We start from the raw sequence: 13,028 nt of genomic DNA, 5'->3' as shown, positions 1-13,028 counted from the left end.
GCTCACTACTTTTCGATATCTCTCTGATAAATCACCAAATGTAGGATGGGTTAATAAAATTTGATCTTATAACATTTGTAAATTTGTAGCTAAATTTTAATAAACCTATATTGTCTACAGCAGCTTAAGTCATTTTTTGTAAGCTATAAAACTTGAGATATGCATTTTCCATATTATATTGATCTAACCTAACTTTAGATAAAACATCCCTTCCTTAAATAATTTAATTATATATATATCAATACCGCGGTTAAGGCTGTTGAAAACACAAGCTAAAATAGAGTAAAAACTAAAATCCTGTGTATATAAATTTTCCGAAACTTCTGCTACTGAAGTGTACTTACCATACTACCGATAATAACCTGAAGCTCCTGCTACATTCACACGCAAAAAGCGTTTGCACCTGGTGGGTTCATGTACGCTTTACAAATGAATACCTCAAACACGGCGAGTAGAAGTACAACGAGTATGTGCGCTTTTCGCAAAATGCTCGCTAGTTACTAGTACCAAAAGCATCTATACACGTAGCAGTTGAAAATCCAATTTAACTCACGCTTTGCATGTGTTTGTGGTGCGGTGTGTGTTGTGTGTATTGTAATGCGTGCTGTAGAGTGCATGGTGTAGGGTGTGTGTGTGTGTGCATGAGCTCTAAGTACACTATTAGCTTTATCTCAGTTGAACTAATAGTAAAAAACTTTAACAAACTTTAAAAGTGCGCTAGTTAATGTGTGGCTCCTGTGGTAATTTACACTCAATCTGATATTATTGATTCGAATTTCTTTATTAGCACGACTTTCCGTTCTTATTCCGTTTTAAGTAGAATTGATTTTTGTACAATTAACTTCGATAAAAAGCAGTGAAAGGAGTTCACTTTGAACTTTTGAAATGCAATTTTGCGCAAAATATTTTACTAGTTACTTTTGATATTGCATACGTTACATTTCTAACTTTTAATATGTACTAAAATTTAACTTTTCAATAAATTTTAAATTTAATTTTGCAGTTTGCCCTATTAATAAGCAGTACGTTTACCACACATAGAACTCTTTCATAATTAATTTTATTATATAAAGTATTAACGTCAAACTTTGGCTATTAGTAACGTATATTAAATTTCATTTAACCCTTGAAGCGCTTTTGACATATAACTCTTGGTTGCCTTTGACATTGCTATCTCAAAAATCTTTCAAAGCAAAATTTATAATAATAATTTAATTCATTAATCATATTAAAAAGCAAAAAATTTTAGTTTATCTCATTTTCATTATCCGATAAGATATACAATTTAATAAAACATTTATAAATGCATAAAATTTTAGTGAAATGAGTTTTCCAAGATTCGACTATCTTATAAATGTTGAAACCACTTTTGCTGTATCTTATGAATACCCCAATAAACCAGAGGGGAACAGAAAGTCAACCCCTTTTTATTAAAAGCCGCAAAAGTGATTGTAATTCTACAGCAGAATCGCTTCTAACCCAATCCAAATGCTCAACTACAACGATATCTTCCTCCTTAACTACAACTTAACAAAATGAGAAGAAAAATTTTAATGTTAAAAATAGACCTATCATTATGAAAAAAGGGTTATGAAAATGTTGAAGTGGACAAGGGGTTATGCACGAGGTGAAGGCAGATTAAGTTTTACTTTTCATTGTTTAATTTAATAATATTTAATGTCACTTTTAGTTTACTTTTAATGCTGACACTGCAGTACTCAGTTTGATTTGAAGTGGGCGTCTTAAGGAAAAAGGATCAAATTGAATAGAAGCAGCATCTTCAAGTAGAAGGCACATTAAGGATATTTGAACACCGTTAGTATCAGCTTTAATTAAAAGATGCTTTGTCATTTGACGCGAACTTTTTTTCAGTAAACTTATTTGAAATATAATAAAGCATTTGAAGTTAAATACTCCATACGAGTATAAAGAGTTCGATGAGAAATACATATTTCAAAAAAGAAGTCGTATTCTATTCCTTATATGCTAACTATACTCCTTGCGAACATGATTTTATTTTTAAAAATCTTTTTTCATTAAATCATACTATAATACTCGAAACAACGTAGTATTTTGTTGTTGTTTTCTTCATTACTTTTTGAACCTTTCTACTTGTAGTTTTTTCGTCGTTAAACACGTTACATTTTACAAAAAAATCCACCTTATTTCTAACCTAATTTGGGTGCTATATACCTATGTATTCGTAAAAACTGTCTGCACATCATTTTGAATAAGGAAGACATTATTTTTGAAAGCAAATTCAAAAGCTGTAGTCACCACCTCTAAATACATCTTTGATGGCAGCTCTTACAAAGGTGATTTCACGTGATGTTTTGATCTCACTTAGCAACTTTACAGTCAGTAAATGCCAAGTACGACGTTCATCCGTTAATTTGACACTATTCCTAAGAATGTGTTCTATGTCAATTCAGTGAAGAGACACTTGATCTATTTTCTATTACCACTTGATGTCTATCTAACACCACAGGTGAAAATGGTAGCAACTGTGATCATCAGAATTCAGTTTCTCAGAAAATAAATTTATTGAATATTTTCTTTGGAAACCATCAATTTCTCAAATCCTACAGATAATATAAATTTTTTTATTTATTCTGGTACAGTGGTATAGAAAATATATTATCATTTATTATTATTATCACATCGTAATAAGTAGTTTTTAAATATCTTTTGAAAAAAATTAATATATACTTGTAATGATATTGAAAATTATTGTGAAATAAACAAATATTAGCAATATAATTATTAACGATAAGTTAAAGAATTTTCCCTCTTTCTCCGGTTCTTTCTTATACCTTCTGTTCTAGGCAATAAAATGATTATATTTGAGTATATGACTTGATAGTTTTTATGAATCTCCTTGGATAGTGTCATGCTAAGAGTTTTCTTGCTAAGTTACTCAGGTGGTTTAATAATCTATATATATTATTGTTAGCTAATTTATTAATTTCTCCTTTGATTATATTGATGCTTCGGTACTTGTTATATTTTATACATACCAGGAAGCTGTACAGATACTTTTAAACGTTTTTTTAATACAATCTTTGAACTCTGTCTAGCATAACATAGTATGTGCCCAGCACGATTTTATCATCGAATAAAACATAAGCATTTTATCGTCTGAACTAAATTTTCATTTTTAACCAACAATTCAAATGAGATTAGATATGTGCGATTTCACTTGTATCAGTTTTTTATGTATATAGTTTCTACTATCCAATGTTATCTCGGTTACAGGATCTTTTTGACGAAGTTTTCATTAATAATCAAAGGCGAATATGACCCTTTAGTTAGGGTAAGCTTAACTTGAATGCATTTCGATTAAATAACTTCAATTCTCTACTTGGATTCCCATTCCTCCACTTTATTTAATTGTAGCTGCAACATATTTGTAGTAGTAGTAGCATTTAAATGAGTACTGAGTATTGCTGTATCTTCAGCGATTGTGGAAGTAATCCAATTTTTTTGAATTGACAAATCTTTAGTGCATATTAAATAGCGCAAACATCCCAATATTGTTTCTTGCTCAATATCAGCCATCAGAGTTATAATTTCATTGACCCACTTAAAATGCTTTGCCAAAAAAAATTTTAATAGATTACGTGTAGTGGAAGGAATTATGGTACTTAACGTATACAAAAAACCTTTTAACCAAGCCTTGTGAACTTCCTGTTCGACATCCAGGAAAAACTCCAGTGCATATTGTTTGTTTTTAAATGCTTTTCTTGCATGTGAAACAATACTATGTACCTGTTCCATTGTAATATCCTCTTCAATAAATTCAATTTGATGTTCTGGTTAAACTAGACTTAGGTCCAGGACAAGTAGAATGTACTTAAGTACTACTTGTACGAAGATACTTGAAAATATTGGTATTCGCCAAAATGAAGTTTTTTTTTCATTTTTATTTTTAAAATTTTCAACGATTTTAGATCAATTTGGGTTTGTTGAGCTCGTCTCCCCTTTTTTTTTATAGACGCCACGATGTCCAACAAGAACGGGTTATAGTTCAATCATTCAGGTTTTACATGGTTAATAAGATATTTTCATTTTGGAAGATATGAATTATATGTTTTCAGTAAACATATTATCATTAGACATCTTACTTAAATATCCTTTTTCACACTTCAAGAAATGATTTGTCTTTAAACTAAGGTGCTGTTGGTGAAGACACAGATTTTTTGTGTAAAAGGCGTTGTAATTTTAACCTCAACAATCCAAAATTGATCTGATTGATTGAAAAATCAAAAAGAGAATTTAATGTCGCACAGTATTATCTATCGTTTTATTTACTTTTAAATACCAAGTGTTACACTCGTCCTGCCTTTGAAGGTACCGTACTTGACTGATATGTTCGCACTTTGAAGCTTTGTTAATTTGCTGGTAAAGTTCATTAACAAATTCAGTTTCTGTGTAGAACAAAATCACAAACCAGCTGTAGAATTATTGAATTAATTATATACATTTTTAAATGTTAAATTTCAATATTATTTTTTTAATGCAATTCAATTTTAGAATTTTTACTGAACACTGCTGACATTAAAATATTATACAGATTATTAAAAACAATAATCGCCGGATTTCTATACAAGATATCTGTTTCTTACGTATTTTAATATAGTTTATTGTCAGGAATCTTTTAATATTTAATTTACTTATCTGTTTCACTCAATACATTTAATCAAAACTTAACAATAACACATTATACGAATGTCAAAACCCGACCGACTTCTCACTACATATTTCTTCTTCTTGCCATCTTGCCAAGATGGCCGCCTGTTATCATCGACTGTCAAATAAGAGGGTTGCCAGTTGAAATTATATTACAATAGTAAATTTCATATTTTTTAAATAGTTTGTATCTATTCGACAAATACGGAACTTATAGTATCTTAGTGTTCTAGTCCTACAAATAGTGTCCTACAAATACTCAAACACAAATTAATGAACTGAATTCTTTTTTTTTCTCGAAAACTGTTAAGACAATAATTGTCTTAATTCCAATTAGATGATTAAGAGTGTGTATTCAATATTGAGTATTGAGTACTTTAAAAATTTGCTAACCAAATTTTTCCAAAACAGCGGCGTAATAAATTTTATCACCCATTCATTGGCTGAAGTCTTGTAAATTATTTAATTATTTTAATATATATTTGTTCTTTGTTTGGATATATGGTATGTAATCAAATACGAGGGCACACACCCACTCAATCGATCTATAAACGCTTTCATTACGTATGCAGTAATGACAATTAACCAAAAACTCAAATAGTCAGTTTGACTTTTGTCACGCCGACATTTTGTGGTTGTTACACATTTAAGCCATTAATTAACAAGTTGGTCAATCGGTGTGATTAAGCGTTTTCGAATTCAATTAAATAATAAATGCTGCAGCCGGCCGGCCGGCCCGGTGGCTAAAATCCAAACTCAAAACAAGTTTACACAATTAACAAATAATTATAATTGTTTAATTGCAGTACTAAGCGAACTAACGGATCGATTATGTGTAAAAAAAATTAAACTCATTGTATTAGAGTGATATATATTATTTATTTAGTGCAATAGTCAAATTAATGAAAGAGTGGGAAAGAAATGAAGACAAGATACTCGTTGATATACTTAGATGATTATTGAACAAAAATAAAAAAGATATATAAACAGCACAGCTTATTAGTATTGAATTAGTCAATAAAAGATATATTCTTATAATATAATACTTACCTAAGAATGCGAAGGTTAGAGTGAAATCAATCGCTTACGCACGACGAAACAAAACTTCGTCAATACAATTGAACGGGAAGTACCAGACAAGAACAATACTTAAAATGAAGAAAAATACAAAATATTTTGTCTCTGGACATACTCTTGATGAATCTAACTATAGTACTAGAACCATCCCAGTGCAGTTAAAAAAAATATTTAGAATCTAAAAATATTTTACATCGTTTGCTTGGAATTAAAAAGTAAAAAGTCAAAGCCATCGATAAGTTCTAAAATAAATTGAGAGATGAAAAGAAGAAATACTATTTTACAATAGTATTGTCAGTGGTTAATTATAAAATCAGTTAAACTTAAAAAATATAGATAGATGTGCAGACATACGAACTTCAATAATATAACTTATAGATATACTTGTTATCAAGATTTAAACAAATGAAGTGTCAAGTATGAGTATGAGTTCAAAAACAGTACAGACCAGAAATGGTAATTCTAGTGAAAACTTTATTTACAATTTATAACGAAAAATACTACCAGTATTGCGTTGGAGCTATTAGTTTTGGGTGTCAAACTTCGTACTTCATTTGGAGTAAGCTATCTCTTTAAGACCGCTGATGACACGCATATCCTAAGTAATGTATTCGATCACTAATTGCCTTTAAAAACTCTTATATTGTTTCAAAATGGATCTATTATGTATATGTGTGATGTCAGCTTTTATAAAAATTATTGTTATTTTAAATGTTTATCTTATTTATATATTATATACTATCTTTTTTATCTCTCTTATCTACTTATCATTTAATTTCTAAGTTTTGACATATATGAGTATGGGTCATTTTTTTAGAAGCGGAACGGTATTTGATCTCATCACTACTACATATAAATTAAATTAGTCGTGTGTCTGCAACAATTTTTAAATTTGTTTCCCTGGAAGGAATTGACCCATGGGTTCTGTTAATTTGCCTTCTAGAGTAATTTTTAAATGGGCACATCTCAGAGTCTGTAAATGGTGCAGACCAAAAATTTTTTGCATTGTAAAGATAATTAATTGAACTTTTGGAAAATAATATAAATTATTAAAATTGTTTAGACTTTATTACTAATATTAACCGTTAATTAAAAAATAAAGAAATTTTTGTAAATATACTTCAAGAATATTTTTTTTTATTTTTAATTCACATTTATTATTATTTTTAGAAATATTTTCAAAAATTTTATTTATTACAAATACTGCAAATATTAATACTATTCTGAAAATTTATATTTTTAAGTGAAATTTATTACTAAATCTGCAAATTCTTCAAAATTTAGTGTAAACTTTAATTAAAGCATACAGACGTGTTAAAATTTACTGGACATGTTGTTTCGGTTAACACTATTAAAAAATAACCTAAGAATTATTGCGGAATTATTGACCGGTCACTCTACATTAAATAATCACCTAACGAAGTTAGAAATTCAGGATGTAGATACTGTAGAGAAGAGAGAAAAACTGCATACCATGTGCTTGGGGAGTGCCCGGCACTGATGCACAAGCGAAAGAAATATTTCATGGATATTTCATGGATCATAAGGATTCAAGACTAGAAAAGATAGGCTCTATACTGTCTTTCATTAAAAAAATCGGACTTGGAGAAACACTCTAATCCGACTAAGGGGCACAATAGATTTTTTAGGTTGCGGTGCACGATCCCTTCTTCTCAATAATTGTTTCAGTGATTATATTTCTTAAATGACCAGCCCCCTTTACCCACCTACCTACTAATACTTTATAACCACACAAATCCAAACATAAATACGTTATTTTCTTGAAGTAAGACTACCGGTATTTGTTTTATTTTTTTTTATTTTTGTTTTTTATTTTATATAACAATGAAAAGCAATTAATTAAACAATTATTTAAATGTACATATGCATATGTATGTTTGTATTGGTGTATTGTATTGTCGAAAGTGTTACACTTAATCGCAGTACATAAATTCGATGCAATATTACGGAAAATAATGTTTTTCATCGAAGAAAAAACTAAACAAAATTGAATTGAACTAATAAATTAAAAAAAAATAATATTTTTAAATTTTTGATAAATTGAAATCCGACTTTTTACTTAAGCAGAGAAAGTTATAAAATAAATGCAGTGACAATTATTTTCCGGTAAAAATAAAAATTGAAATATTTATAAAAAAAAACCGAAACAAAAAATTTAATTCAAAAATATGCCCCAAAACAAATTTATTTAAATGAATTAAAATACATTTGAAAATAAAATCAGTGGCAAATTTTTGCCGAAAAATGTGTTGATCAACTGCAGGCGCGGTGTGGCGAGAAGAGGCGAGGCGAGGCGAGGCGAGGAGAAAACAAGGCTAAAAATACGTGTTAAATATTTTGACCGTCCAAAATATTTTGGTGGAAAAAAGCAAGTTCGAAGCGTAACCAAATGAAAAATTGTGTATATGTTTTCAACTAAAATTTATTTACTTTTTTGGTTGAGTGTGCAAAGAGCAGGACGAGCAGGACGAGCAGGACGAGCGGGGCAGCCAGGCACTTACGGAAATTGCTAGTACTCAGTGTCAACGACAATGGCATCAGCAATAATAGCACAACAACAGTGGGGCACACACGAACACACAAACACACACACGCGCACGGAACACATATGCAGATGGCATTTAAATGCACGTATCTTTGTGCACGTAAATGTAAATTTTTAGCTGTAAGGTACATATAACGTTATAATTGAAAATGTTTTGTTTTAATTAACTCTGCTGTTGTTGCAGCAATAAAACGCTAAAAGACTAAAGCGTCCTCTCCCCACACCAGCACACCAGCACACCACCACTACACCAATACACCACTACGAAACGAATTCGGAAGTGCATACAAATGTGCCATGATGAAGCGCCATATGTTTATGTGTGTGTGTGTGTGTAAGTGTTTGTATGTGCTGTATATGTGTAAAAACTGAATGTGTATATGTGAAAAAGTTGAAAATACGTTTGGCGCAATTTCCGTTTGTGTGTTTGTGTGACTGTCCGCTGCACTGGGGTACCATTAAAGTACACACTTTTTGCCAGTTGTTGATATGGCAACTCTGAAGTCGTAAAAAAAACGCTATTAAAAATACAATAAAAATCTATCTATAGTATATATATGCTATATTATATGCAGATATGTGCATTTGTACGCTATCCCCCAGCTATGCACAAAGCCGTACCCCATAAAAAATCATACGAAAGTAGCAGCAACGCGTTTGTCATTTGGGCACTGCACTTTGGTTGATGAGGAGCCCGATAACAACGCCAACGACAGACGAGCTCATCTGCAATGCACAAAGGACATTCCTTTTGTTCGTCGATGTTGCCTCTTTAACGTTACGTTTCAATATTTTTACTTTGCTATACCCGCCCGACTTTTTATTTCACAAAAACCAGAAAGCAGGAAGCAGGATGCAGCGGTTATATAGCAACTGCTCAGCCATTTTTGTGGTACCGAATTTTATCTTTTGTTGTTTTTCTTTGTATTTTGATGAGTGATTTTTGTATTTTAATTCTTCAAAAAGAACACAAAAAAATATCTCCAAAGCGGCACGAAGGAGGCGAGCGTTAATTAAACGAATCCAACAAAATTGTAGGTTTTTCGCAACAATGCACCAAAAATTAAGCACAATTACTCACACAGAAAAAGCCTTGTTGTTTCTTCAATTCCTTTTTAACTCTGGACTTGAGATCGGTTGAGTGCACCTTAAACGAAACAGTTTAAGGCGTTGAAATCGGTACAGAAATGGAGAGCGAGCAATACGAAACCCAAAACGAGTTAAACGTCGAACAACAATTAAATTGACAGCATTTCAATTAAGCAATTTGAAAGCAATTATTTTACTCTTATCGACCGAAAGCCTTCTGAGGAAGAGAGCTTTCATAAAATCTGTACTGAATTTTGTGGATTTCAAAACGCGATATGCCGACCTGTCAGGCTGCAGAAAAAAATTGTTAACAAAAACACTGAAATCAAAAGAAAATTAGAAAATATAAAAAATGATGAATGAAATACTTTACAGAGTCAATCATGTCAAAATTTGATACAAAAACGAACCAGGAAACCGATATCTTTAATATTTAACAAATCAATGGCAGAGCGAGAGAATGGCAGGGGTGAACAGATGCCATTCAATTATCTGCAAAACATATGAAAAAATAAAAAACAGCGAATTATTTCGTTTTCACCGCCCATAAATATTCAATCCAGAAATACAAAATACATATTATGAGTAAACCGTATATGAGATGTAAAAACACTTCTTTCATTGAAAACACTTCTAAGACAATAAAGCTGAATATATAAAAAATGGTAAAAACTGTAAAACATAGAATCTTCATTTGCTACAGCAGTGTCAATATGACTCCAAATTTTAATTTTTCTAATACATTGAACTCACAACAAGTATAAAGTATATAGATTCATTCCACTTTCTGCACGCTTCAATGGTCCACATTCTTCAGATACATGCACAGTGGTCCAAATGACAGCTAATGACACCACAAAAAATGAAAAACAAAGAATAAAGTTAACGGCACCGTAAGACCAATAATATATATCGGAAGAAATACATCACCTAAAATCCTTGTGGGGTGAAAGGTGTAGAAACATATTTAAATTTAAGCTGCGAGCAGTCGACCTACCAACCCAAAAATAAATTCGAAAACCTACAGTTCAAAACGATAAAGAAAATCTGGTATTCGACTATAAAATATGTCGTCACTAATCCAAAAATCATATTTTGGGTGATGAATAACGAAATTCTTACAAAAAAGCTTACATATATATAATATCTAAAAACAAAAGAGATCACAATACTCTTAACTTATATTAAGTGGGTTTTATTGTAAATTCATAGTAGAGCTACTAGACAGACTCGGCAAATCTGACAATGACTGGGAAGTGTTTAACGAAATAAAATGTATCATATTTTTAAGTAAACCAAAGTGTTTGCACTATTTATTTCAAAATAATAGTTGAAATGTGTCGTTTATCAGAAATCATATCTAAAGCATGGTTCCTTTCATGAAAGCCATTTACTGAAGTGTGTATAGATACTGCTCACGCTTGATCTTCCTTTTAAACAATTTAATGTATATTTTTCCAAATATACAATTTTCTTGAGAATTATGATTTTCATTGACACCAATATTTCATCTGTTCATAGGAAAGAATGTATAAAACCAGTTATAATCAAAGCTTTTCCTCAAAACATTGATAAACTTTATTTAAGTCGAGTGAGTTGAATGAAGGTTTCAAACTATCTTTTTATCGAGACATAACTAGGAAAACTGATTGGTCGAATGAAATTATCAAATCGATGGATGGAAGATGAAATGGGATTAGAAATCTAACTAACTCATAAAGAGGAAACTGGATCACATCCATCACCTTGAAACATTATTCAGAAATTCGAATTATATTGTTTGTTACTAATAAGCCACCTGTCAATAAGTTTTTTACAGGTGGCTTCAAAATTGGCAGGTTGCAATCTCTAAAACAGTAAGGATGAAATTTTGTGATTATCCAACTGCTTTAAAAATCAAAGCCAGTCAAGCATCTAAAAACTTGATTAAAGTCGTTGAGCAAACAACTGAACAATTCCTGCACAAATTCTTAAATTAGACCAAACTAATAAAATCCTAACCTGATCTATGTGCTCAAATAAAGATCAAAAAAAATAAATTTATTCCAGCGTCCAATCATGTTAGCTTATTTTAGAAATCTGATATTAAAATTGTATATCCGGATATATGGCAATGAAGCTATGTTTATCTGCAACGAAGAAGAAGAAGCTTTTTTGACACTAACTCTTACATTGCTATATATTGCAAGTATATTGCGGTATATTGTATTGATTGAGTGCTTAATCAGAGAAAGTTTCAGCAAAAATTTAATTATAAAGATATTTTCGTAAATTTTATATAAAAATTTCATAGATTCATTGTTTCATGAGAATCTCACACTCAGAAACCATAGACTTCCATACAAAATTATGACCAACATTGACTCGCAGACTTGAATGCTGTCGTAAATGGCATCCTATAAATATATTAAGACATAAACATAAAATTTTTATATAATAAAAATATGCTGTTCCGTGCATAAAAGTAAGTAAACACACATAAAAATTATATTGATATGTGAGTATCTAGATACGAGTACGTAATGACAAAGTGGCGATACACAAAAACGTAAGTAAATATGTGCAAGTATCTAGTATTTTTATATAAAAGTAATAAAATACAAACTTTTGAGCCGAACGAGAAAAAAAATCTTTATTGCAGAATACTAGAAGCAAGAAGATATCGTTGAAAAAACATCATTGACACTTAATAGTCACTGTTGAGAGTTTTACAATTGCAGTAATGACAGATGTGCAATAAAACGTCATCGTAATAATGACAGCGAAAATATATGACAGCCATAAAACATTATTAATTTAATATTTTTTATACACAATGAGACTCGCAACATAATACATTTAATAGATTGTGCAGTAGAGATGTTCAGGATGGAAGAATACTACAAAAATACTAACGGCAACAGATTGGGAATATGATAGGAGAGATAATATTATTTACTTAATATAGCATTCACATTGTAAGTGCAAAAAAATTGCACATAATTAATATTAAAGTACTAACTTAAGCCGTTTTTAAGTATTTTTAATACATGCATCTCTAATAAATAAAACAGAGATATTATTATATGGACTAGAGGAGCCAATTGTGACTTAAGTTCGTTGGTATATAATTTGTTTCATTTGGCTGTCGAATAAAAAGCGCTCTCATTACAGTCTATTAGATACAAGTAGAAGTAAAATATCCTGTGGAAATTTAGCAAATTATTTAGCTATGATGATAGACCTTTCTGAAAATGCAATGTACACAATGAGAAACGCAAATTTAGCATAAATCAAAAGCATTACCAACATTAAAGGAAGTTATATTTTACCTTCTGCTCAAAAAGTACTCGGATTTTGTAAATAAAACACAAATATAAATTTCACATTTATTTTATCTCTTTCAAAATATGCTAATTCTGAAGCGATACACATATGCCAACGCTTAATTCAATCTTCCATACACTTTTTGTAGGCCCGTGAAGGTACAGCTTTTAGTTCCTTCAGCGAATTCTCTTTTACCGATTCAATCGACTCAAAACGCTTACCACGAAGGGGCAATTTGAGTTTCGGGAACAGGAAAAAGTCACACGGATTCAGATCTGGCAAATATGATGCCTGAGCGGTG

The sequence above is a fragment of the Teleopsis dalmanni genome, chromosome 2 (assembly GCF_002237135.1).
Source record: "Teleopsis dalmanni isolate 2A chromosome 2, ASM223713v2, whole genome shotgun sequence".
Taxonomy (NCBI): Eukaryota; Metazoa; Arthropoda; class Insecta; order Diptera; family Diopsidae; genus Teleopsis; species Teleopsis dalmanni.
This window is presented reverse-complemented; position numbering follows the sequence as displayed.